The sequence below is a fragment of the Callionymus lyra genome, chromosome 4 (genome assembly GCF_982586985.1).
Source record: "Callionymus lyra chromosome 4, fCalLyr1.hap1.1, whole genome shotgun sequence".
Taxonomy (NCBI): domain Eukaryota; kingdom Metazoa; phylum Chordata; class Actinopteri; order Syngnathiformes; family Callionymidae; genus Callionymus; species Callionymus lyra.
Window position 1 is genome coordinate 37,752,270 of NC_141821.1, and position 27,731 is coordinate 37,780,000.

At 37.4% G+C, this 27,731-nt stretch overlaps 1 protein-coding gene across 3 annotated transcripts in view; it reads left to right on the forward strand.

Moving 5' to 3' along the window:
• Nucleotides 1-2,155: 2,155 nt before the first annotated feature.
• Nucleotides 2,156-27,731, forward strand: part of nlgn2a (neuroligin 2a) — a 78,289-nt gene continuing 52,713 nt past the window's right edge. For 2 of the 3 annotated variants that reach the window (XM_087790154.1, XM_087790156.1), the window contains exon 1: nucleotides 2,156-2,637. The gene's annotated coding sequence lies outside the window, so the exon portion shown is untranslated. Of the gene's footprint in view, nucleotides 2,638-18,184; nucleotides 18,274-27,731 lie in introns of those variants that run through there. The other variant, XM_087790155.1, reaches the window with a different exon arrangement.

A 27,731-nucleotide genomic window follows, 5' to 3' on the forward strand; every position in this document is an offset into this window, starting at 1 on the left:
GAAACATCTTAAGACACTTTTAGTCGTGCAGGCTTTTCCTTGATTCTCTGAGACTCCAGTGGTTATCTTGGTGGTGTCTTGACCTTTTTAGCATATATATTATCGGCTTTGTTTTAATTGTTTAAGCCCTTTGTGACACTGGTCTAGAAAAGCGTTCTAAAAATATCACATACTTACTTACTTACTTACTCTTGGCAGGGAACTAGAGCTGCACTGTAACAATGAAAATAATAAACCATGAATCCACAGATTGAATCTCTGTAATTAATACAAAGATTACTCATTTAAGTACATATAAATGTAGTCTGTGCAGCTCTGGTCCTATCAGGTCCTATATTTAACTAATCACAACAATAACAGCTTATCTTACATTTTCTATTTATGAAAAACTGTTGTTGGACACCTCACCACAGGACGAACACAATACTATTATGCCCTGTGATTGTTATTTTTCTTTCTTATCTGTTTGTAACTGGTGAAAGTATGCTAATAATAAAAATAAATAAAACAGTTTCCCAACTATTTAATACACACTTGATCAAATATGTACAGTATGTATAGTAGATTCCACAAGGTGTCGTCAGAGGCCTTTTGGTGTATTTATGGCCATTCGAGGGAAAAGTCAGATGAAATTTTCACGTGTAGATTTGATCTCCCCTCCCCTACTTAAGCAGTTATCTGCTCCCAGCATGGATCAGCATGGATCAGTTTGATCTTCGACACCAGAGGGCTGTCTTCTCTCCAGATAGCAGATTTAGTGAGGAAGACATAGAGATATGTAGGTTACTTAACAGGCTTATTAAACAGTTCTGTTGCAGAGGAAATGAGAGCTGTAGGTGGGTAAACAGAAGCATCTCATTTCATTTCCCAAGGGAATTCCCCTCCTCTTTGTTTTCAGGGGTACATGATGAAAACCAAAGCATTACATTGAGGGCAGATACATCTCCATATTTACTATATACCCTTCCTTCCATTTTCGGATATTATCTCATGAGCACTACCATCTTTTCGTCTGCAACGTGAGGCAGCACTGTGATGGAACCACCAGTTTCAATCCTTGACATGCCCGGATGTCATTGACTTTTTTCACATATGGAAAGACAAAGACTTGTCTTTTGCACCTTGTTTTTTCCCCACCTTTTATGCCAATTTATTTATTTCATTGCTGCTGCTTGAATGTCTTTATGTCTGATAATGAATTTTAATAATGTTTTAATATACCTTTACTGAATGAACGGCATCAAAACAAAAGGCTTTACTCTTACTTATTATTATTATTATTATAATCATTATTATTATTGGTATCCAGCTATTGCCAAAGACCATCCAGGTTTTCTTCATCCAAAAAGACACACTTAACCGAAAACAAATGTGTTTTTGGTATCCTTTAACACAGGGTTGTGGGATAAGGGTCGTGGGGATGCCAGAACTAAAGATGTTGTTCAAAAACAATTAACTACAGACTATTTATGATTAGATTCCAAGACACCAGAAGCTCAAAACCAAAATTAATTCAGTAATTTTAATAATGATAAGAAAAAACATATATATTTGTATAATTCTAGACATCCTGTTTGTTGTGACAACTGACACTGAGACCACTAACACTAATTTTGGGAAAATAAAAAATACATTCAATTATTTAAATTCGAATTATTATTAGATTTTTAAAGAAGATGTACTGCGCATCTTCTCACAGGTGTATATATTTGTATTCTGCAATGCATTTTCTCTTCATTTAACATTGTCCATATGCCTTACAGATATTTAAACACGTATTGCCTGTTAATTGAATTATGAATAAATAGAAGACATAATCTCTCAGATTTAAATTTGACATTAGATATATTTTGTCATATATTTTGTCAGCTCCATCATCTCTAAATGTCTCGTGTGGACGTCGAGTGTCTCCCTGATGATCTGGTCGGAACCAGCGACACCTTCCTGCCAGCAGAAGTGGAAGCCAACGCAAGTTTTCATTTAAAAAAATAAAAGCCAATCTATTGAGGTCAGAGAAAGCGTTGCCATGGTAACCAGCCTGTGAGCGCGTGCCTCGGAGCGACGGGAGCGAGCGTGCAGGAGCGCAGGCGGGAGCGCGCACGCTCGCATCATCAGCATCCTCTAGCAGCAGCAGGAACAGCAGCAGCAGATCCTGTCCGAAGTCCCATCGGTACCGAACCGGGCTGGAACGACAGCCGCCGAACAACACTCTCCGGGGACGTATTTGCGATCTGTCGACACTGCTTTCAAGCCAGATCCACATCTGCTGCTGACTTCGCCCCGGTGGACGTCCCGGCTTCAGTTAATGTGATCCTTTTATTTGTGCTTCTGGGCCTCGTAACAGCCCACATCTCGAAGGAGGGGAACCGAACCGAACACGCTGGAGACGAATCCATGTATTCTTTACGAATCGACCACTCGGTTGGACGGAGGATTTTGTTGTGGTTGAATGCTGCAGTAGAGTCCAATTCCCCTTTATTTCATTATTTGTAGAGTCATGAATACGCCATCCGGGTTGGATCAGGTTCGGCTCTATAAATAATACCCTTTAAATTAATATTTTAAAGAGTTGAGGGGATATAAAATCTGCAGCAAATTCCCAGAAGAAGAGTGGATGTAACGTTTGCAAATGAGCAGGTAAGCTGAGATGAGATATGTGTGTTTGTGTATTTCAACATTAATGTGACACTAAGTTGACACTTAAGATCTTTATCGCAGTGATCATTGACAATCTGTGGTTCAACAATTTTACACCAAGTGTGTTGACTGAAGTGTGTGCTCCAAATTTGTGGATTCAATCCTGCAGCATATTTCTGCGTGTGAATGTCTGCATGTGTGTGTGTGTGGGTGTGTGTGTGTGTGTGTGTGTGTGTGTGTGTGTGTGTGTGTGTGTGTGTGTGTGTGTGTGTGTGTGTGTGTGTGCGTGTGTATGTGTGTCTGTGTCTCCCTGACGTGAATATGAATTCCATGAATGTGACTGCTTTATGAACAGAGGTTCTGTTCTCTCACTCCAGTTCTGTGAACTTCCAGTTCTGTGAGCTGAATGGAAGTGTTGCTTCCAGAGGTTCTGGAGATGATAGAGAAATGTTTCCTACTAGATGATGTAGGCAATGCTGGAGGAAGAAGTAGACCCCTCGAGGAAAATGGTGTTGTACTTTGATCTCTACTCTTAGCCTCATTTAATAAACATGTTGGGTTGTTTTTTTTTATCACACACCACTAGTCAATGTTGTAAAAAATGGCAATAAATATAAACACTCTTCATAACTATATGATTGTAATAGAAAAGCATATTAACAGGAAATTACAACTATATTACACTCAACTGAGGTATCGTTCAGCCAACCAGACACATGGATAAGTGGCAGTATTTGGCTGTTATCCAAACACTCCTGGTTTGATCCTATCAAATGAATGAAAGAGCAGTTACTGCTTAGTTGCATCAGGACATTGATATAATTCTCTCTGCTGGTTTTCTTTGTGGCTTTTTATTTATATTTATAATCAGAACCTCTGACCCAGGACATCTTATCTTTCCTGCGTTGTTTTTTTCTTTTAATTATGTATATTTTTTAATTGGGCTGTTCTAACGGTGTGACTGTGTGTGTGTAAATTTATATTGACAACTCGGGCATCCATTTTGCTGCAGCAGCAATTCTTCTCTCACCTGGTGAACAACGATCATCCTGAAATCATTCACAGAGAATCTGTAATAGTGAAGAAGAAACCGAGTACTCAGCACAAGTCCATCTTGTTTTTATCAAAATAAGCTATAGCAAAAATAATATAAAGTTAATGTTTGGTGCATTTTAATATGGTGACATTGTCAGCCAACAACTGAACCCAAGACTCCACCAATCTCTGTGAATACTGGTGGTCGACATTGAAATGTCAAAGATTATTCCATAAAAAAATCCGTCAAAGATTAAAAAAGATTTTGCATGCTAAAATTAACCATAATTTGGGGTCCTACAACTAGTAACTTATAGAAGTAGAAATGTGTTTACTTCTTCATGTCCTTCTTTTCAATGGAGATCTGAGCTAGCTTGTAGCAATCCTTTCATGGATACCCACTTTATCTGAAATTGCCAGTTGAAGGCCTTTTGAAAATGCGCTTGGATTCCAAGTAAAAGGTCCGATTTTTCTCTTTCTTAGATACAAATAAAGGTCATGAGGTAATGAATGGTTAATAGTGGTTAATGGTACCTGTTGTAAGTAAGCTGTGCTGTGTCCCTGGTGGGCTCATTAAGGTTAGATCAGGGTTGAATTCTTGATCGACAACCCATGATATTCCTGATAGTCTCCCGCGCAGCAACAGCCTTTAATTCACAGGCCCTCCTCCCTCGACAGGGAGCTGGTTGACCACCAGCCAAGATCAATGGAATCTTTCCCGTGTTCACACTAAGGAGATAAAAGTAAGAGGGAAGATGGGGAAGGGACACCCAGAAAATACACTGGGTTTACTTATTCTTCTGCCTATGTTGAAGCAAACTGTCAATCCAAAAAAATATTTAAAGTAAGCCCATCAATCAATCATCATTTTTTGTAGTGAATTGAAACCATGAAAGAGATTTGATGGATCAGCATTACTGGAGTCTGCTGAGAGTGGGATTAAAAGCATCCTCCTCCCCGGCCAATCGGATTGACTGACAGTTGGATTGCAGTGGAGAGGCTCCTCCCTGTGGACAATCCCTGGTGCAATTTTCCAATCCTGATGCTTCACACTTGACCGCAATACTGATAAGAACATCTACAGTATCAGCAAGTGTGTTAATGTGTTTGTGTGTGCATGAGTGTGTAAGAGTTGTCCACTAACAGCAAAGCTTTGGACTGCTGTCCAGGCGCAGGTTGAAGTGTAAATATCGGCGTCACCATCGTCCCCTAACAAGCGCCACGCTATGAGTATAATGTAAGTTACAAATACACATGGAAAAGCATGCAAACAAGTGTAGATGTTTCTTTGAAAACAGGAAAATAATGGACACAACACAGTCAGTTAAAGCTGGAGATTACATTTCTCTGTATAAATTTCACACTCAGCTGTATAGGTATGTCAGCTGAAAATGCTAATAAGAAGCAGAATGGTGACAGTGATGGCTCCAGAGTAAATGTAACACTAAACAGCAAAGATTTAGAAAAAGCATCAGCTATGCCAGTCATTGATTTAGGCTCAAGTGATGTAGCACAGTTTTCTAGTCAGCGTTTTCTATGAGAAGCTACTGACCAATGTCACATGTTGAGGAAAACACTAAGGTGAGAAAGCTGAACTGTGTAAACTGAGCACTTAAATAAAGAAATAGGCTTATGTTTGGCTCAAAGGCATCCTTCTTTCTTGCCTAATTCATCCAACCAAACTTGAAGACAGGTTAGGCTCCCACTACACCATCAATGTTGAAGTGCAAATACAGAAAGACCAGCAACATATATTTGGAAGACTTTATATATTTTAAGTTACTCTGGTAACCCCCTTTAAATACCCATCTCCCTTCTTATTGTCACTTCTGGCAATGCAGCCATTTTTCCTTTCTTTCCACTTAATAAAGGCATTGATCTGGAGACACATACATTAGAGAGGGGCCCCAGATGGTGAACTGTGTCAGAGCCCAAAGCCAAACTTTTGTTCTCTACCTCTTTTACAAACAAGGGGCACCTTGGGTCACTTTTTTGTCAACCTCATAAGGATGTATATTTTAGAGGAATTAATTCTGGATGGTGCAGTGGGGTTTGTTCTGGGCATGCCTAAAATGGTAACAGAGATGAATGAAGCTTGTTTTTCCATTAGTCTTGTCTTCCTTTTTCCCAGAGAATCCAACTTCAGCTTCATTGACAGAGTATATAGTGATTCCTGGGATAATAGTAGCTCTTCTGTTAGACATAGCCACCTCTCCGGGTTAGCACTACAGAGGTTCAGAGCAGCGGTGCTAGTCTGAACCTCTCCAAGAAGATTTCATATGTCATTCTCTTTAATAGTCCAGATTACAACCAGTTTACCCAAAGATAATAACCATCTCTTAGTTTATCTATCTATCTATCTATCTATCTATCTATCTATCTATCTATCTATCTATCTATCTATCTATCTATCTATCTATCTATCTATCTATCTATCTATCTATCTATCTATCTATCTATCTATCTATCTATCTATCTATCTATCTATCTATCTATCTATCTATCTATCTATCTATCTATCTATCTAATCCATCCATCCATCCATCCATCCATCCATCCATCCATCCATCCATCCATCCATCCATCCATCCATCCATCCATCCATCCATCCATCCATCCATCCATCCATCCATCCATCCATCCATCCATCCATCCATCCATCTATCCATCTATCCATCTATCTATCTAATCTATCTAATCTATCTATCTATTTATCTTTCTTTCGCCTCATACCTGGCCCAACATCTTAATAGAATGTTTGGCTTCTCAAAGGCAAAAGTGGGTTCATTGGCCAACATAATAACACAATCTGATAATAGTGACTTCATTAGCATGTTTGCACACGGTGAGTAGACTCTTTGTTGAACCTCTGAGGTAGCAGAGAGCATAGGGCAGCCATGCAGTATTATTTTATTTTTTCACCACGTTGTACCAAATAGTGAATGATAACAGTTAAGTTTGCTTGGTATTTTCAAACGTCAAAGCGATATTAGTCAAACCTTGTTGTGGCGTTATGAAGCAAACAGAAGCAAATCTTCTTTCAAAGGTCACGACAGCCCTATTCCTCCAGACGATCAAGTTGAGCAAAAATTTGTGAGTTTTCTCCACATTAAGAGAAGACAGATTTATTTTCATGTTTTCCCCATTATTTTTCATTTATTTGTTAATTGAAACACATAATTATTATACCTTAAATCTTTACGAAGGTACAGATGATCCTTTGGGTAAATGAACCGATTATGTCTTTCTTTCACTTATTGCTTGATTTTGTATTTTACATCTCAACTACCACTTTTATGTTATTTGTTACATGGTTTGAATAGTGACCTCTAGAGCCTTCATTGGTTTTTAATGTACACTAGAATGTTCTTGATCAACAGTTAAATCTCACAGATATTGAGGTCATTTTGGTATATCAGTGGCTGAGAAGGTTCTTGACAATGTTTTGTCACAAGTGTGTGCCATGAAACATTAACAGCCCAGAGCGGTTTCTTATGATCCACTCCGACAGGAACAAACCTGTATGTGTGTTCGCCACCATTTCTGTGTACTGGCAGTCACAAATGTTTATCCGCTAAAGTGTTATTGCCCCATAATCTGACTTTACCTCGCCTTTACATGTGTCCGTTCTATCTGGAACACAAATATGTGTATCTGCTGTTAAAGGCAGGTTTTTTTTGGTGAGGTGATAAAACCAAGCATCCTGGACGACAATGTCATGCCAATGCTTGCTCACTGCAGGTGTAGAAACGATCGCCAGATTAGAGTCCATTTCTGATGATAAGGATGGCTTTTAGGGAGTGACGAGCAGTCTGACTGGAGCTTGTGAAGGATTATCCCATTACACCTTAGTTCAGCTCACCTAAGGGAACGATAGAGCGGAAGAGCCGGCGACTCACACATCAGAATGGAAGCTCTAGAGAGACACTGGTTGTGATGGATGATGGAGGCTGATGCTCACTATGAGGGAGAACAGAGTGAAGTGGATGTGCCGAGAGAAAAGGGGGAAGAATCCAGGAGATAAAAGCAAGCATGAAGATGTGTAGGAGCTGCTGTAAAAGAGAGAGATAGAGAGTGCATTAGGGAACAAACCCATGAATGATGCATCAAAGAAGCACTGGTGGAGATATTCAGGGCAGGGACGGGGGATAAAGGGAGCTGGGGTGAAAAGGGTTTTATATGGGGAAAATAATAAAGAGATGAATGCAACAAAAGAGAAGATGGTGGATTTTTGTGACTAGATTAAAGGAAGATATTCCTAGATCAGTGTGTGTGAAATATGGATAAGGAGAGAGAAGCACCCTGATGAAAACAGAGGACGGGTCATTATTCTGTCAACCTATTCTCCTGAGGTTGATCCAGCTGTCCCCATACACACACACACACACACACACACACAAACACACGCCTGCCTGCACACCAGGACACACAGGGCAGTTGTCTTTGACCCTGCATTACGGTCTATGAGGTCCGCGACGGTCATTTATGTTCTCAGTTTTATGCGAGGCACATACGAAAGTACACACATGAGCACACACATTCCCATTTAGAGTACTTGACAGCCAAACAGAACGTCCTTGGAATGGCCCAACGGAACGGAATCTATAAATTCAAGACCTTTATAATAAAAAACGGGGCAATCAAAGAAAACAAGATTACAGATGTTTTTCACTGGGGTCACTGGAACAAATATGAATGGGTCATTGTCGAAGCAAACAAAAACAGTGATGTTAAGTCAGAGGGAAAATGCAACATTTACGTTTAAATCGTGGATATATATATGCTGCAATTCACTGTTTGTAGCTGCTTTTTAAAAATTCACTACTTTATGTAACGCATGTGCATTTTTAGGAATATTTACATGCAATTTAAGTTGTTTTTTTTTCTTCCAGAGAACCAGCTAAAACTTGAGGACTGGCTTAGCCGGGTTGACAAGACTGGTCTGCCAGGGATGTTTCACCACATGCAATTTAAGTTTTTTAGTGAGCAAAAAAGAAAGAAATTAATTCAATTACCACTGGATATCTGAGTTTTTAAACCTTTTTGTATATACATTGTGTCTTTAGCTGTGACTGTATTTTCAATTCAAGAAGACACAATTCAACAAGACACTGGGAGCACAATTGTTTTCAGAGTAGTATTTTATGTAATATTTAAGTTTTTTTCTTTAGTAAAAGGGCAACTCCTTAGAAACTCTTCTGACTCACTCTCATGTTTCAAATGTGGAGTTTTCCTCTCCAAGATGCAGTAGTCTCATCTCATGACATGTTTTGAAGGTATTATTTCATGAAGTAACTCTGAAATCTTGGCGAAGATTATGAGAGCGGAATCCATTCTGATAGAGAAAAACAATGGCTCACTCCTCCTCCAGCCAGCTCTAACCAAGCCTTTGTTAATACAATAAGTCCCTTGGAGGTGGAGACTTCCTGGATCGACGATGGCGGTGACAAACCAATCACAGCAGAGAGCATGTGGTTATGGTAAACATGTTCAGCAAAACAATGCATTTTCAGTGGGTAGAGCTTAAGCAGATTTTCTAATGTGAATATTTAAATGAAAAGAGACTAACGATGCAAAAAATGAAGTAAACAATGAAAGGACATTAAAAATTAAATAAATAATCAACAAAATAAGATAAAATAAGTAATCAACAAAACTTAAAAAATCAACTAATAAACAGAATATAAACAAAAACATAGTTAATGCACAGGTAGTACAAGCGGAGGTGAGATTGATGGTAGGACAGGGAGGGAGTTGAGTCTCCTGACAGCCTGGAGGAAAAAGCTGTCCTTTAACCTGCTGGTTCTGGCCTGAAGACTGCGCAGTCTTCTGCCTGAAGGCAGCAGGTTAAAGAGGCTGTGGGACGGGTGAGTGTGGTCACGAGTAATCCTGATGGCCTTACTGGTGATGCGGGTCTTATCAATGTCCAGGAGGGGGGGGAGAGACACCAATGATCCTCTCATCTGCTCTCACGATGCGCTGCAGGGTCTTGCAGCAAGACACGGTGCAGGCGCTGTACCACACGGTGATGCAGCTTGACATGATGCTCTCGATGGTGCCTCTGTAGAAGGTGAGCGTAATGGGTAGCGGGGCTCTTGCTCTCCTCAGTCTGCGGAAGTGATATTTTATTGTGGTTTGCACCTGATTCAACACAGCTGTGAATCCGCCCCTCAAGAACTTTGTATATCATTAAAATTGATGATAAACTGACAAGAGGTTTTAAATCAACACTAAGAAGAGTCCCATGAACAACACAAAGAAGAGTCCAATGAATCATGAAGAATGTTTCACCAAGGGATTTTTAGAAAAATACTATGTGGGTGAGTGTTTTCCTTTTATGATAAAGAAAAGCCTGTTTCATGCTGCATTATTCAGAAGGTCCTATTTTAAAGATGCACTGCACTCAATGTGCAGAACACTCACTTCTTATTTAAGTGAAAGTAAACCAACTTTACTGCCTCTTTACGATGAAAAAGCTGGCTCAATATTAACGTGATTGCATAAATTGTGGCGTGAAGATGAGCAGCGAAGTGTTTCTCATAGGAAGTCTGTGAGTTTGTTTGTGGCATCCCCCTTGAGGTTGCTGGTTGTTAGGGTTTTGTTCCTATGAACCGACTCCTCCCCAGTCTTGATACATGGTGGTGTTAAAGAAGGACACAGACACAGGAAGGAGTTTAAGAGAAAATGCTGGTTTGGTGAAATATGCAAAAGTCAGAGACACAACTTACATGGGCCTTGGCAAAGCGAAGATTTATAGCAGGGACGTCTTCAAGTGCCAAATGCAAAGTTCTTACGAAATGGTGGATCTTTTATAGTATGAATATTCAGGTAAACGCCTCTGGTCATTTCCGCTAGTATTATTGTTTAGTAACTCTAAACCAGGGGTAGGGAACCTGGTCCAGAAAGAGCCGGAGTGGGTGCAGGTTTTCGTTCCAACCATTCAAGAGGACACATTTTATCCAATCAGGTGTCTTAGGAGTGTAATCAGTTGATTGTCAGTCTGGTGTTGCTTGTTCAGCTGAAACCTCATTGGTTAAACTGTACGTGCTTGATCGGTTGGAACAAAAACCTGCACCCACTGCGGCTCTTTCTGGACCAGGTTCCCTATCCCTGCTCTAAACACTTGTCGTCTAAGATGGCCGTGCCACGTGGTGGTTGTGGAAAGTTACCATAGTTTGATGTAGTCTAGAGAGAAGTTGACTTACACAGATGTCGGTTCTTGTCCTTGACTAGCTGGCTCCATCTAGAGATTGTTTTGTCTTTCTCAGTGTGAGTATAGACTTGACCTGACCTGAAGAATAGCTGAGCACATGGATTTTAATGCAAGGCAATGATTATTTCATATGAATTTAATATGAAAGATTATCGTTAATCAAGTGATTATTTGATTTGTCTGTTAAATTTAGATGATTGATACAGTTAAATTGGTCATTTCCTAACGTTATCAAGTGGGCGGTCTTTCTCTGTATTTGTCAACATTTTCAAAATATGAAAGCTATTATTGTTAGCAGAAATTATATTGATGTTTTTGATGATGACGCCGTAGTGGGAGCTGCTTCTTGAACGGAAGTGGGAGTGTGAAGTAGTTGGAAAGTTGGAAACACGAACAAAAGAATGACATGGTTTAATAAATTCAGTTTTACATTCCGCTTTAAGACTAGAAACTGGTTCTCGCTCACATCAAACAAGTGTTTATTATTTGTTTGAAACCATATTGAGCAACAGATGGGAGTCATTAATCTGCAACACAAAATACATTTATATTTGTTGTCTATTATGAAAATATAATGAATCATTTATCCCTCAATGATCACATTCGTGTATTCATTTTTTTCTATTACTCAACATTAAAACTCTTCTCACGATCATCATAGGAGTTAAGAGACTGTGTTTATGAATGGCCGTTACATGTCAGATAATACAGCAGATATTTAATATTGCAAGTGACTGATAAAAAGTAAATTTTGAAGTTGCATCACTACATGGCCTCCAGACAAACTCAGAAGCTTATCATGTGATATAAAAAAAATGATTTTGAAGTGCAGCGTTTAACCAAAAGAGACTTAATTTGTTTTTCCCCGTGTTTAGGCTGGCTGAAAGTCAACTCGCAGAGATTTGTAATTTATAAAGCATAACTGCTAAATGCCGCCCGGAATCTCTTTATATTGGCTCAGTGTTCACACTAATTGGAAGTATGGTTAATTCACTGACAACAAGAGAATCAAAAATGTATAATAAAATTATATTATTATTCAACATTTCTAATGTATACTGTTATTTACAGTCAACAAACACATGGCAAGTTTTGTTTTTTACGATGCTTTTGTTGATTCGCCAGCAGTGTCCACTTGCCTCCTTTTATGAAGATGATAATGATATCTCCGACAGACCCTCAGCCCCTGCCCGCCATGGTGGAGCATCATTTGAGAGCGGCTTGAGTGGCTTGTGGGTGGAGGTTTGACTCTTCAGACTCCCTGATACTGGTACAGGGTCATCCTAGGAATACTCAAGAGTGTTGAGGGAAAGTGACAACAACAGTACATAGTTACAACTATCTGTTAGTTAGTATACATAGTTATATAAAACTAAAACTTTGGCATCATCTATCTAATACAGGTGTGGACAATTCAAATTAATGTGAGTAAGAAAAAAAGAACGAGTAAGAAGTGTGAAAGTGTTAGACTAGATTAGATAGACTTTATTAATCAGGCCACAACATTTATATTTATTATAAATAAATACATTTATCTATAAATTGTATACTTTTGTATTAAACTTAAATAATAAAAGAGTGCAAAGTATGTCCTAGAATTAGATATAGAGTCAGAAACATTTCAGCATTAATAGTTTACTCTGACAAATGAGGGCCGTGAAACTGTATAAACCTCTTGGATCCCGGGTAAAAGTCTTTCCAAAACTCTACTCAGTCCAGTTGCGTCACTTTGGAATTATTTGGATAACCATAACCTGGATAAAATAGAACCTACAAGCAAGTATTTTGGACTATTTTCATGACTATTGTAGGAGTTTTAAAATCCATTTTAAAATGCTTTCAGTATCCCACCATAAAATTATCAAGGATAAGGCCTAGTATCGAACTTCAGTTCTTTTGTGGCCAGTATGAAAACATGCGTCTGATTACACTTGATAATGTGTTAATAAGTAAAAATTTACCAAAGCAAAAAAACGTAACTAAAGTTTCCACCATCTGTAATTTAATTTTCTTAAAAAGTATTGGTCAGAAACCGATATCAAAGTGATGATATTGGTTTCAGTTCCTGAATCGATGAGCATATTCTATTTAGTATTTCAAGTGTCAACCCACCAAGGGATTTTACGTGGCCTGTCTCAAATTCAGAGTGGATTAATGTCCATGGTGATGTGGTGACCCATAAAGATGGCAGCTTTTAAGACAAGATAAGGAACAGAGATTTTAAATGTGCAGAATTATGCAGAGACTTCCAATAAGAGATAAAAACGATGTTGATGAAGAAAAGAAACCTTCCGGTAGTATGTGAAAAATTAAATGACAATGTTAAAGACCTAGACTACTAAACAATTTTGTTTTTTTGGGCTCTGCAAATTACAACATGAAGTAAAAAGAAAAAATCAAAATCTTGTAAAACAAGCAAACTCCACTATTTTTTTTTTTTACAGCCCTGCCTCTATAATGTCAGCAACTCTTGTAGTTGAAGACATAGTGATGGTGGTTGACCTTTATACGAAACAATCTACTTAAATTGATGTTTTTCCCATGTACCACTCTGCTTTCAAAATATGTAATATTAATTTTAACTATAGTGGATCATTTTCTTTATATTCTTACACTTGGTTTGGAGGAACAGTGGATTAGTACAGCACATCTCCATTAGCTAATTAAAGAGCTATTTATTAGAGTAGTTTTTGCCCCCTTAAGAAGTTATATCAACCCCAAGCCCATCTCCGAAACCTTCACACGAGTCATGGGTTTGAGAACCCAGCTTGTTTAAGTTATGCTTTTCTCATCAATGTATAAAATTCATTCTGAAAGCCTTTAGAGCGAGTCAGAAAGAATGTAGTCACACAGGCATGCTCTTGCAGAACATGGTTTTAATCCGAACCACCACAAAGAGAATAATAATCCAGCACTACAGTAATTATCCTCCTCCGTCAGCTCGCTGGGATGAAAGAGAATTACTCATGCATGTTAATATGGATGGAAGATGCTTTTTAGTCGGCCGCCTCTATTTTTACACCAGGAGTGTGCAGGAGAATACTGAGCAACGTCTGGCTCATGGGCATTTAGCCCGCGGTCAGGTTGGACATGCTAAGTGGTAAGAAAATAGCCCACACGCTTTAAACAACACGTCTTCGGTCATTATGGCTATTTTTAGTCACACAATGAGCGCACAATTTTTCTGCACAATATGAGTGAAGGAGAATCCGTAGCAACTGCAATCTGCGCTGTGATTGAACTGGTCTTTTCTTCAATTGTGGCTCCCGAATGATTCTCACGGCGACACACGTCAAGATACAGCATCAAGCTCTTCTCATGAATGTTACATTTTATATGCGACAATGAGGATGGAAGCAGAACGATGGCTGACGTTTGAATTCACCAGAGACAGATGATGTGTTCATCTATAAATACACACAGGTTTTATGACATCATCGAAGCTGTTCATTTTATGTCTCGTGTCGGGATGCTATACTGTCAAACACTGTCGTCAGTTTCTCGCAACACCGTCAAACACCATCACACAAAATGTCACTGCTCCACCTACCCCCTTTTTTCTCACCCTCTACCATACACCAAATATAACACACAAAGCGCAGCCCTTTAACTGTTTATTAACTGTATTAACTGTGGCCCCGAATAGGTCTTACAAGATGAAACTTTTTCAACACTAACTATTTTACTTTTTATTTATTATTAACTCTTAATACCTGGTCCTTTGTTTTGCACATTTTTCCAAGTAATTTCATATCCATAGTTTTATAAAGGCTTTATAACTAGTAATGGCATTAATGGCAATAATAGTCAGGTTTATTTTAGGTTTTTGTAATGCCATTTTAATTAATTATCCTCTCTTTTGGCTTGTTGGCCCCTTACACCAGTATATAATGTGGCCCCCGAGGTTCTTTAATCACCTTCCCTTGAACAAGATGATTGTTGTAGTACCGGCCGTACTAAATTGCTCCTCTCGACCAGTACCTTGTTAAAAAAAATTGCTCTAACGTAGCACGATCTGCTGGATACACACCACCACATGGTTCTAAATTGCCTTCTCAAAGCTTCCAGCCACGATACCGCAAACAACACAGCTCACAGAACTTGTTTGTAAAGTCTATCAAGGCACTTTAAAAGATAATCGAGTCTGAAATTGATGAGAATTGTGCACTAATGTGTCTCTTTAGCTTCTGGTTAAATGAAAAACGCTGTTGAAATTCTGAATGTCTGCTCGCTGCATTAAATCAGGTTTGGGCAACGTTATATAACATCACGCTGTGGAAGCTGGCAAGCCAGGGTTTCTATTTTTAGAAACACTTTGATGAAACCCCGTGACACACAGACACAAAAAACATGATCTCTCTCTCTTCCTCTATCACTCTGTGTGTGTGTGTGTGTGTGTGAGTGACTGATTTTGAAGAGGACAAATCGGTCTCAAGAAATCACAAAATGTTTTTTAGTCAAAATATAAAAAAGGAAACACATCATTCAGAGAGGAAGTTATGTAAAGGTGAGTCGGGTGAGTGGACATATTAACAGGTGCAAAAACAACACACTGCTGTACGGAACATTTTGTTAGTTTTAACAATGGGAGGCTTTTTTTATTTGCCCAGTTTCCCATATGCAGCTATTTCAAACAATATTACTCATTCATAAGTTACTTTGACCCACTAATTTTCTTTTAAAACACACCAAATTATGACTCTTCCCATCCTTCACGTTCACTCCTTTATCCTCTGCCTTTTGGGAGTAGAACACCACACTGAGTTAACATTGTCCTGTTTGGTGGTTACAACATATGTACTAATATATATTTCTATTTTTACATGGAATAAATTTATATTGTCATCACAATATAGTCTCATCTGTGACGAGGTGAATATAAAGCTAACATACAAAATGTTTTTGGGAGGTAGTTCTGGGTATAAGCAAACATTTTTCATTGTGTTTCAGATACTGATACCTACTTTCTACCTACCAATTCTATATGATCAATTCTTACAAATACAAAATAATTCAATTTATTGAGGAATTACACATGGTACACATCTTGAGTTTAATGTTTTCAGCTCTGGAAGATTTCCGCTGAAGTGATGTAAGTAAGTAAGTAAAATGATTTGGAAAGCATCTTTTTGCAGATGTGCAAAAGAACACTTGCTAACCAGTCACTCATCAATTTTTCTTTGGAAAACCTACACATTATGAAGTTGGGATACTACATGTGTACCGAAACATGGAGCCAAACATCTGAGCATGTTTTGATACTTGGTACTGAAGCATTTGGACGATGCCACAGAAAAACTGAGGTTTGATACACAGTAATATGTATATATCCCCATAATATGTATAGGGTATTTATGTTTTAATCATTCAATCCCAAAAAAGTTGTTCGAATTAAAAGAAGAAAACAAATGTAGTGTTTTTTGTGTTATTGAAGTGAAAACTGTTGTTATTTTTTTATTTTTTTATTAAAGCATTTTTCTTATTAAACAGTAAAGGAACAAATGCCTACCTACAATAGTTAATACACATCATAATGAGGCCAAAATTGATGATGACAACATGGTTCTAACATTTAGCTAAAAAACCTAGTTGGTCTGTGATTTCCCAACTGAACATTGCTAGCAACCAAGCCTTTTAGCAAACCACCATTATTTATGACACGTCATGTCATGGAATACATATGCTCCAATTCTGTCAACATTTTACATACAAAGTCCAATCAGATGCTCAAACCAGGGCCCATTAATTCTGTCTCATGTTCTCTCCATACGCTAAATTAGCTCCCAGCTGTTTACATGAACACCCACTTCCGTGAACATGCCGGCTTCTACCTAGAAGCACGTGCTCACCCGTCACATCTATCACGACCATCTGCAGCCAAGCATTCTCTGGAGAGTGTCAGTTACTATATGTTACCCTTGAAAACATCGGAGGACTGAAAGAACTTCCATGGTTACCTGCAGGAGTTCAGATGATGCTGTCAAAATGCCTCTCAGCCCGGGATGAATTGGAATTCCTGTAACCTGCAGGTGTCTCTACAACACATTTAACTTTTTTTCTTTGGCATTATATTTTGGATTATTACGAGAGTGTATCTCTGCATGAGACGTAACAAAATAGTCTTTGGAAGACAAGTCGATTCATCTTCTCTTCGCCAGCCTCCATGTTTGGTCCCCACTGGTGGCGATGGGTGGATTCACTAGTCTGTCTGATCCCTCATCTGTTTCCCCTCGACTCATTTATCCTTGTCTTTCTCAGGTTGTTCTGTTTTTATTTAATGCTCATAGTGTCTGTCATCATCGTCGAGGAGTAGTAAATATATCACTGCTCTGACAATCTGAAGAGAGAGAAAGGAAGAGGGGTGGATTATTAAGAAAGTTTCTTTATTACATTCACTATTCACACTCTAATCTTAGAACCTATTCATAAGAGGCTGTGCTTCTCACATTTTTCTGACTTAGAGAGACAGAAAGACAGTCAGACCGACAGAAGGAAAGACAGGCAGTCAGAGAGACTGAGGGACAGTTAGACAGACAGATGGAAAGATAGGCAGTCACTGAGAAAGACAAATAGACAGAAAGAAAGACAGACATTTAGAAAGATAGACAGATGTAAAGACAGGCAGTCAGAGAGACGGAAAGAAAGTTAGACAGACAGACGTATAGATAGATAGCCAGACAGACAAAGAGAGATGGAAAGACAGTCGGACGGAAAAAAGGACAGACAACGCATAGAAAGATAGATGGACAGATGCCCCAAAAAGATGAGAAAATGAATAAATGTGTTGAATAATAATGATTAAGGTGTTTGAAAGTGAGTCCAATCACAGCTTAAGGCTACAGGAATATTAAGTCACAAACAAGGCCACAAGTGGACTTGTTATCGTGCATCTAGACATGAGCCTAAAATATATATTAGTATTTCAACCTAGATAGAAAAAATATATTGAATATATCAGAGGGACAAGGACATTATTATTAATCACTCTAAAGTGATTACACAATTCATTTTTTATATATTTTTTAATTGAGATCATAACAGCAGATTAAAATAAAACCACTGCTTTGAAAGTACATCTTTTTTTATTACAGTGCTTTGAAGAAATATGGCATCAAATATGATTCTGTCAATACGAGAGTTATTTCATGCAGACTTCTGAGCAGGCGGAGCAAAGGACTTGGCTGCAACACACCAAGATAGATGTGTCAATGCTAATTGGACACTTTTGTGAATGTGCATTTATTTTTGATGTGATTATGAAGCCTTTTGATCTGATAGAATATTCTTTTGTCCTTTCAGAAAAATCAGTAATCCCAACACAATGTTTTAGGTGACTTTCCTCCAACCCTGTGTATGATCAGACTTCAGAAGACACTTCACACTTCCAGGTACATTCTTTAAATCAGAGTTTGTTTATAGTGCTGGAAAACCAGAAATAATTGTTAGCATCTAATTTCGTAATTCAGTCCAAATATGCAACGATAACTCTGCCGAAGAAACTTGAGGTTCTATTGGTTCATAATATTTTGATAACGGTAAAGGGTTTGAGTCTCTGACTCTCATGACTTCACCTACCTCTTTCCAGTTCGCCTCTTCTCCTCCTCTCTCATATAAAAGAGTTCATTTGCAGAGATGTCAGGGGCGCTTAGAGGGGTTGTGTACATTTGTGTATTTGTAAGTGTGATTGTGGAAACTCTGCAGTGTTCAAGTAAACATGTTGATCGCCTGGCAGTGAAAGTGGTTTGTTTAAATAATACATTTGTGTGGGTGTGTGTGTGTGTGGGTGTGTGTTTACGGCTTTAGTTTGAAATACGTTAGTTAATCAGGTTGTTTGTTTTTACACTAAACAGTAGATGATTGCTCCTATCATCTTAGTTAGTCGCCCACAATCTTTGGTCCAGCCCCCACGCAAATTTCTGAAAATTGTATAATTATAATTAGATGCAGAAAGGAATTTATCTACTATTGAAAACTACTGACAACTAAAAACAATAATTTAATATAGTTGTTAAAACCTTTTTAAAAAATACTTTGCAAATATTTTGTCAGCCTAATTTTCTAACAAAGGGTTAACACAAAAATTGTTGTAATTTTAAGTATATAAAATTAAATAATGTACTATCATATAAAAAAATGTAATTGACTTGCTTGGACTTAATTGATTATTATTTATATTTTTAATTTCTGTCATTTTGCTTGACACAACCCACAGCATTCAAAGTAAGTAACTTATTAACTGTAACTTAGAGTACATGCATATTATATTTTATTCTCAAAGAAGTCAATATTATCGTAAATGCAATTGGTAGGAAACAAGATTGACCTCAAGAAACTCAATACAAAGAGTTTGTGTAATTGTTCAGCGTAAAGAAACCGACAAGCTCTAGAGATTAGGAAAACGAGCTAACAGCTGATGTTGGCAGATTTGTGCGTATCAAGCAGACTGTCACAGCCAATCTCACTTGCATCTTTTCGCTAACAGCCCTTGACACCCGCTTGCCTCCTAACACACTGTCTCACACTAAAAGCTGTTAACTGTTAGCTGCAGCAGTGCGAGAGCAGGTGCTACTGTAGTGTTGTCGGACCCAGATGACGTCTGAACACAAGTCGGATTGATAAACTGCCTGATTCATTGGTCATGATTTACATTGGCTGATACTTTTCAAGCTCAATTTTATTTTATTTATTTTTTTTAATGTTATGATGTGATCCAGAGTGTCTACAGTAATCAAAAGAATCTGATTAAGTCTTACATATTAAGCACGTTAATACTAAGTGTGCAGCATCATGCTTCAAAAAGTGCAGACAATCCAACAGTAATAATAAAAAAAGACTTCTTTATCTTCGGTAAAGGAAGAATTCAGGAAATTTAAGACAGTTTTTGAGTTTGCCTCATGTGGTCACAACTGGCGATCTTGGTTGGTAAATAAACATAATAAACAATATGTTGATCTTGTAAACCAGCAGAAGAACAGAAATAAAGGTTTAAAGAAAGAGGTGGAAGAAGAGGAGGGATATTCATCTGTCAAACAAGCCCACCAAGTCATTCTAATGGCCCACTGAATCGTTGGATAAAATTAAAGACGTATCATGATCGTGTTGGTGACCTATAAAGACATGTCAGTGTTTAAAATAAAATAAGTCACAGAGACAACAAGATTAAAACTGATGTTGAGGTAAAATAATTTATATTGCTAACGAAGAATAAACACAGATCATTTTTTTAATTGAGTCTCAACTCATACTTTCTGTTTGGTAAATATACATTTTGTTTGGTCTGTGACTTGGACTGCAAAAAAATGTTGGCCCCCTTGTATTATTGAGTTTGACTCTTTGGGTTCATCGAGAGTGCTGCATAAGACATACAGTCCAGGTAAACAACAGAAAAAGGTATCAGAGCAGTATCATCATTCATAGAGTGCATCATTCCATTACAAATGCATACACAAAGCAGTATAGATGTCCCCTGTGACCCGCATAAGCCCTCCTATACAAGAAGATGTGAACCTGACCGCTTCTTCCCTCGTGAACGGCCGTTCTAAACGAACATGACATTATGCTTCTGAAGCCGTAGGGCAGGATGCAACAAAAGATGAGTTTGCAAGAAGCTGGGTTTGTCAGACTCCCTGCTGTGCTGCTGCTAACGTTGATGAAACCTTTAAAGTCGCAGGATTTTATTCACAGAGGCGGGAGGGGAAGGAGATGGGGGCACTTTTGGAGGAGATGATGCCTTGTATGAAGAAGTTTGAAACAAACCATGGTGTGAGTTCAGGGTTAAATCTGCCGTGGAGTAAATGTATATAAAATAGTGCCATGCTCATCACAGATGGACTGAGACCGAAGATTGTAAACACATTTTGACACAACAGAATAAAATAGATTATTTATGGCCCTTTGTATAATCATAGATAGGGATCATTGTGTGATTGGATATTGTATTATTATTCTTGACTACCCTGTGACAACTAAAGAAAAGGGAAAACCTTTGATTTTCAACTGTAATGTAAAGTGAAGTAAATTTTAAAATGAATGTCATATTTGTCTTAAGTCATGTGTTTGCGAGGCGTCACTAAACAGCTGATATTGTGGTATTATGATACAGTGTCTTTATTTTGAAAGACCACAAGATGGAACTATCAATTTTAACTCAATGCCAGGTTTTATTGAATTTGTAGACATCTATATATATAAAAGCAGGTATTCCTATCTATACCAGGACATTATATCATATCTCATCAGCTGTTTCATGAGGCCTCATCACTACTTGTCACTATAAAAGCAAACTCAAGCAAAGTCATTCACACACTTACTTTGTATACCTTTTGAATATTTTGAAAATTCAAATCTATTAGAAATCTACAACTGAATAGCAAGTAGTTTCTTAGACAATTTCAGTTCATGGTAACACTTTAGAATGGGGCACACATATTAAATATTAATAAGCTACTTATTCACATGTGTATTGACAGCAAAATAGCCACTTATTAACCATTTTTAACCATTATAAGGTACTAACTCACACCTTGTTCATTGTGACGATATTCTACCCTTAATATCATCATAATTAATAGTTCACTCTTATCACCACCTTAATTACTGACTAATAACAAGGAGTAAAGAAGTAATTAGAGGTTAACTATGATGACAACTAGCTTTTCTCGACAACCCTTTTTTTAGGTGAAAACCATAAAGGTATTAATAGCTTATTACTCAAAATAAGTAATTATTGAGAATATGTTCCCTTTTCTAAAGTGACAGCTTGTTCATACTTAATTAAGGTATTAGACAGTCATAAAGTAAGTAAGTAATTTATATTTTTAGAGCGCTTTTCCAGAACAAGGTCACAAAGAGCCAAAATTATCAAAACAATACTCAGTAAAATATATACTTAATAGATAAAGATAAAACTGCGAACAACACAGGAGTCTCAGAGAATCAAGGAAAAGCCTGCACAAATAAACGTTTCTTAACATGTTTCTTGAAGGAGTCAGTAGATCATCAAACACAGAGGGAGGAAGATCATTCCAAAGCTTAGGAGCAACAGCCTAGAACGATTTCTCTCCTCTGGTCCTGAACCGTGTGCGTGGAACCATCAGTAGATTCTGATCCACAGACCTCAGAGCCAGGAGCTGGGGTGTAAGGCTGGATCAGATCAGTGATGTAAGGGGGAGCCGGACCATGAATAGCTCTGAAAGTAAGAACCAGAATTTTAAAGTTGATCCTGAAAGAAACTGGAAGCCAGTGAAGAGATTTAAGGATCGGAGAAATGTGAGTTCTTTTACTTGAGCGAGTCAGAATTCTCGCTGCAGAGTTCTGAATCAACTGCAGGCGAGACAGATCCTTCTTGTTAAGACATGAAAACAAACTGTTTCAATAGTCCAGACGAGTAGACAGTCAGTTGGATCAAAAGAGCAGTAGAGCTGGATGTCATCAGCAAAAAAGTAAGGCTTTCTCCGTAGAGTGATGTTTACGGAAGCCAGACTGAAACTTCTCATGAATGTCGCTCTGATCCAGGAACAAAGACATCTGCTCAGACACCACCTTCTCCAAGATCTTGGACAAGAAAGGGAGCTTAGAAATATTACTGATATTACTGTCAGTCGGGTCTAAGCCTGGCTTTTTAAGCATAGTGTGCATAATGTTATGATAAATAAAATAATGCTTAAATATATAGAAGAACAAACACTTTCTGGCCTCGTGCTCTTCATGCCTTCTTTTCTCTTTGCGCTTGGCCTCCTCTTTAAGAAAGTCCAGCATTGGATTGGAACATCTTCACTGTTAACTCTTGAAAGTTTATAAGCATGGAATTTCGTCGAAAATAAAGCTTAATTAGCCTCGAATTAAACTCTTTTTTTGTGTGCAAGAAATAATAATTTTCACATGAAATAAACAAACAACTAGCATCTTTACTGTTACTCTTAAAAGTGTATTAGCATGGAATATCAACGAAAATAATGCTTAAGTAGCCTCGAATTTAACATTGTTTTTTAAGTGCAAGAAATATAAATACTTTTCACATTAAAATACACAAACAACTAGCATCTTTACTGTTACTCTTAAAAGTTTATAAGCATGGAATATCAACGAAAATAATGCTTAATTAGCCTCGAATTAAACATTGTTTTTTAAGTGCAAGAAATATAAATACTTTTCACATTAAAATACACAAACAACTAGCATCTTCACTGTTGACTTTTAAAAGTTTATTAGCATGGAATATCGGCAAATATAATGCACACTCACAAGTTTACGAACAGTCACTAGCTAGCTAACGGTAGCATCTTCACCGTGACTTTATCATCATGGAATATCAGCAAAAACAATGCTTTTACGAGAATTTTATGAAGACATATTAGTTTTAAAGCGAGAATACTCACATTTGTGTAATGCAACGCTTGCCTGGCTTGCCATTGTTTTCCACACTTCACAGCACACCGTTTAAAGTCTGCCTCCGACCTCACTCGTGTTGAAGGGCTACCTGGCGCTTCGTTTAAACACTCCCACATCACGAAAAGTAGAATTGGGCCTCGGCTTCACCTAGCGAGCACGCGCAAAAGAAGGGTTAGGGCTGAGTGGAAGGGCTCAAACTGAGAATCGGAACTGGGCCTAACAGTGTCGTTCACTTACCACTTCACTTTCTCGTTTCTCAAAGAAGAAAAAACTTGATTTTCCATGTAGTAATAAAGTCTAAATGAGATTGTCGCCTTGAAAAGTGGTTCTATTGTGTGCGGGTAACCAATTGGTCAAGAGAGATGTCAATCATCATTTAACGCGTGCTCAGTGGTTGTTTTTTCTTGCGAATTTTATTAGACAGGAGCCGAACACATATTCAAGTCCAGTCAGTAGCTAAGCTAACTACAATGTGATCAATAGTTACGCATTTCTTCGGCATATTTCAGGTAATGCCTGAAAAACAATCAGTAGCTAATGAAAATAGCGCTCCCATGTTGGACTACAAAGATGGATGACACTTCACGTATCTTGAGGATTGTTTGTTACTTTCTGAACACATGTAAGGACAATATTTGATATTACTCAATTAAGATTCAATATTTTTTATTTTCCTACACACACATTTATGCAGGCATTTGTTGTTATTCATACATTTTTCAAGTATGTATTAGAATGTAATTAATATTTTCATTCATCATTTTATAAAACAATTGATTTGTCTGAATTTAGAAATTTCAGAACAACACAGTGTGAGCGGCAGAGGTTCCTGAGTGTTTGGAATGCTTGGCATCAAGGAGGAGCAAAGGAGACTATTCTCAGGGTTGTACAGCAGCTCATAGCCGAGTGTGCGAGATTGTGAGGCAACTGCACAGAAACTTTGACTAAGGATCACATTGATGTCACTGAATGGACGTACTGATATTCAAACTGTCATAAAAATAGATGCAATGTTTTTGAATAACAATTGAAAAAAATATCCTTTGAAATGAAGATGTTGACCCGTTAGTTCAAGTAAAATGCTATATAATCTTTATATAATAATTTTACATTTCTTTATTTCTGTTTATTAAAAGTTAAACATCCATTATTTTGATGTCCATTTTACGGTGGTTTTGTAATGTACTTAGTGTGAAGAGAAGGTCACTTTAGAATAGGGAACATCTTCTTTGTTGTTAAGTCTCAATATTGGGTGGTTGTGATGATAATAACAATAATAGATTTATCTTCTCCCCTACTAAAAATAGACTGTCTATAGTAAACATACAAATAACATAAAGGTATAATATATATATATATATATATATATATATATATATATATATATATATATATATATATATATATATAATATATATATATATAAATCTATTATTGTTATTATCATCACAACCACCCAATATTGAGACTTAACAACAAAGAAGATGTTCCCTATTATATAGCAAATACCATAAAGGTATAATATATATATATACCTATATATATATATATATATATATATATATATTATACCTTTATGGTATTTGCACCTAATAAAGGCTTGTTGAGAAAAGCTAGTTGTCATCATAGTTAACCTCTAATTACTTATTTACTCCTTGTTATTAGTCAGTAATTAAGGTGGTGATAAGATATTAATTATGATGCTATTAAGGGTAGAATATCGTCACAATGAACAAGGTGTGAGTTAGTACCTTATAATGGTTAAAAATGGTTAATAAGTGGCTAATTTGCTGCTAATACACGTCTGAATAAGTAGCTTATTAATAGTTAATGTGTGTTCCCCATTCTAAAGTGTTACCCATTTCATTTCAATAATTTCACATCATCAGGAAAATCAAAATTTATATATTTTATAAATTGCATCAAAAATCATGCGAGTAAAAAAAATTACACAATGAAAATTATAATTACAAACATTTTTTGCACATCATATGTTCCTTTAATTATGTCTTTGAAAGGACATTTGAAGTAGAAATGGCAAATATGTTGTCAAATGACCCATATAGCATCAGAGAATCATTAAAATTAATAAATAAGCTAAAAGGATAAGTTTAAATAATTTAAATGAAGAGAAAAGATGTGTTTCCAGTTAGGAATCAAGAAAAGCTACATACTAAAGTTTTTTGACTTCAAGATTTTCTTGATGCAGATATGATACCAATTGACATCCTCACAGCAAGCACTCACTGGTCTATGCCATCTCTACCTCAAAAGGAGATGTCAGAGGCTCACAGAGCCAGAATCATTTGAATTCCTGCAACACAAACCCTGATCATGAAGAGGATTTGGAGCACCGGTAGGGTCTTATTTCTAACTACATCAATTACTCTACCTAATTGGTCCAGCTTCTCCATCAGCAGAGGCTTACTTCATCGATGAAGCGTTGACAATAAAATATGGAATGATGAGATTTAATCGCTCTTATGTGGAGATTAAAAAAAAATCGTTTTACAGATTTTAACACCATGTCACTCTGGTGTATGGGTGAGAAAGAGTGACCGAGTGATTTTCCTCTGTTGTATTTGAACAACTTTATTATCACTTTAATTGAACTTTTTTTATTTGCTGCCTTATGTCTTTGCACACAAGCTATCAACTTTAATTATACGCCAGCCCGCCTCAGGACCCTCGGTTCTCACGCGTGCATTCTCATCTACTGGCAGAAAAATGTAGACGGAAGCAGGGCCAAGTGCAGGCGATGCAATAATAATACTGCTAATGATGACTTTAAAATGGATGGTTATTTTGGAATGATAGAGCAAGAGAGACCAGTCGTTCCTCTAAATGTCAAAAATTAGAAGACGAAGGAGAGTTTCATCATCTGCTTGATTATGGTCCGGTTCTCTAATGCAATTGCCACCTTCAATGTCGTGACATCTTCATCCGCTCATACCGTGTGCAACTCCAAGAGGACCTTGATGTTTGTTTGATAGATTAGTGGACATTGAAGACATTTGTTTATGCCCGAAGATAAACCTGCGTCTTGATAATAAGCTGCTTACAGACCACAACCTTTGACCACTTTGTGAGAACTAAGAATCTTTTGGGACAGTATTGTTTTTGGCGATTTTGATGTGAGGTCAGCTGCAGCCACTAGGGCACACTGCTCTGTGTCAGTCTAAATTAGGGCATGCAAGGATAACACACAAAATACACTTTGTTTATGTCATTAGCCAGCCCGTGTCCCTCTGACAAATATGAATCATTAATCCGCTTGAGCTTCAAACATGAGCATGAGCTGACACACTTATGTCATATATTTACACTTGACTTCTTTCAGAACCTACATTTGGTTTCAGAAGTTGGTTCTCGTCTCTCATAAGTTCAATTTGGGTGAAAAGTTAAACATCTGTTTTCAATTGAGTTTTCAGAAATTCTTGAAGATCTACAGACAGTGTTGTGCTTGAACTAGTGCATGAACTATCATATATATCATATTTTAGATGAACATGAACCAGATATACAGAGCTACAGAGCTTTTTAGGCAGAAACCCACCAAGACACGTTGTAAACAGGTCTTGATATGAAGCACCGAAAACACCCGATTTAGCAACATCACTCACCAGTTACCTACAGCAGCAGGGAAAGCTTGAATTATGAACTAGGAAATCAGTTCATTTTAAAATTGGTGAACTGAACAACAATTGCTTGACTTCAATAGAAGCATATACTAATATGATCGTTGTTGAAACACCGATAAGACATTTGATTCAAGTGAAAAATGTGTTTTTGATTTTTGAAAACTATTGTGAACAGCGATACAATTTGGAAGTTTGTATCTCATAACTCAATGTAGTTTTCTCAAGCAGCAAAATCTATTATCAAGAAGTTTGAAAACGTTAAACCTGCGAATGCGGGAACAGCACAACCAGGAAGTGACATAATGCCTGTAAATTTCAAATTTCTCACCTGAATTCATGTAGAGACAAATATGCGAACTTGACCAATGTGATAAATCTCGCTATTGCCTTATTTGACATGTGTCAAACTCAGAGCTGTGGACCAGATTTTTCATTTTATGTGGCCCTATAAACAAGTGTTAGACACCCTTTTTATATTAAGTTATCTTTAAAAAAAGAGATGACCTACAATTCCTGTTGATATCGTAACCTGATAACATGATGCTTTTCAGGCTGTATTTTTCCAGACAGTGTCACGAGATATGAGAATATGTTGAAAGAGTGTATCTTATGGTGAAAGAGTTCTGACTCTTATTTGTACATGTTATTTTTTTCAACAGAGTTTAAAGTTTCGGCCCCTTGCATGATGGGGTTTGACTGTACTGCCTCTATTCTCATGCATGCAAATATAGTCATTGTTCCCACTTGTCTTTTTAAGATGAGGCGACCGATCAGAACTGCAGGTGTTGCAGATGGGAAAACTGTGAATTATTAGG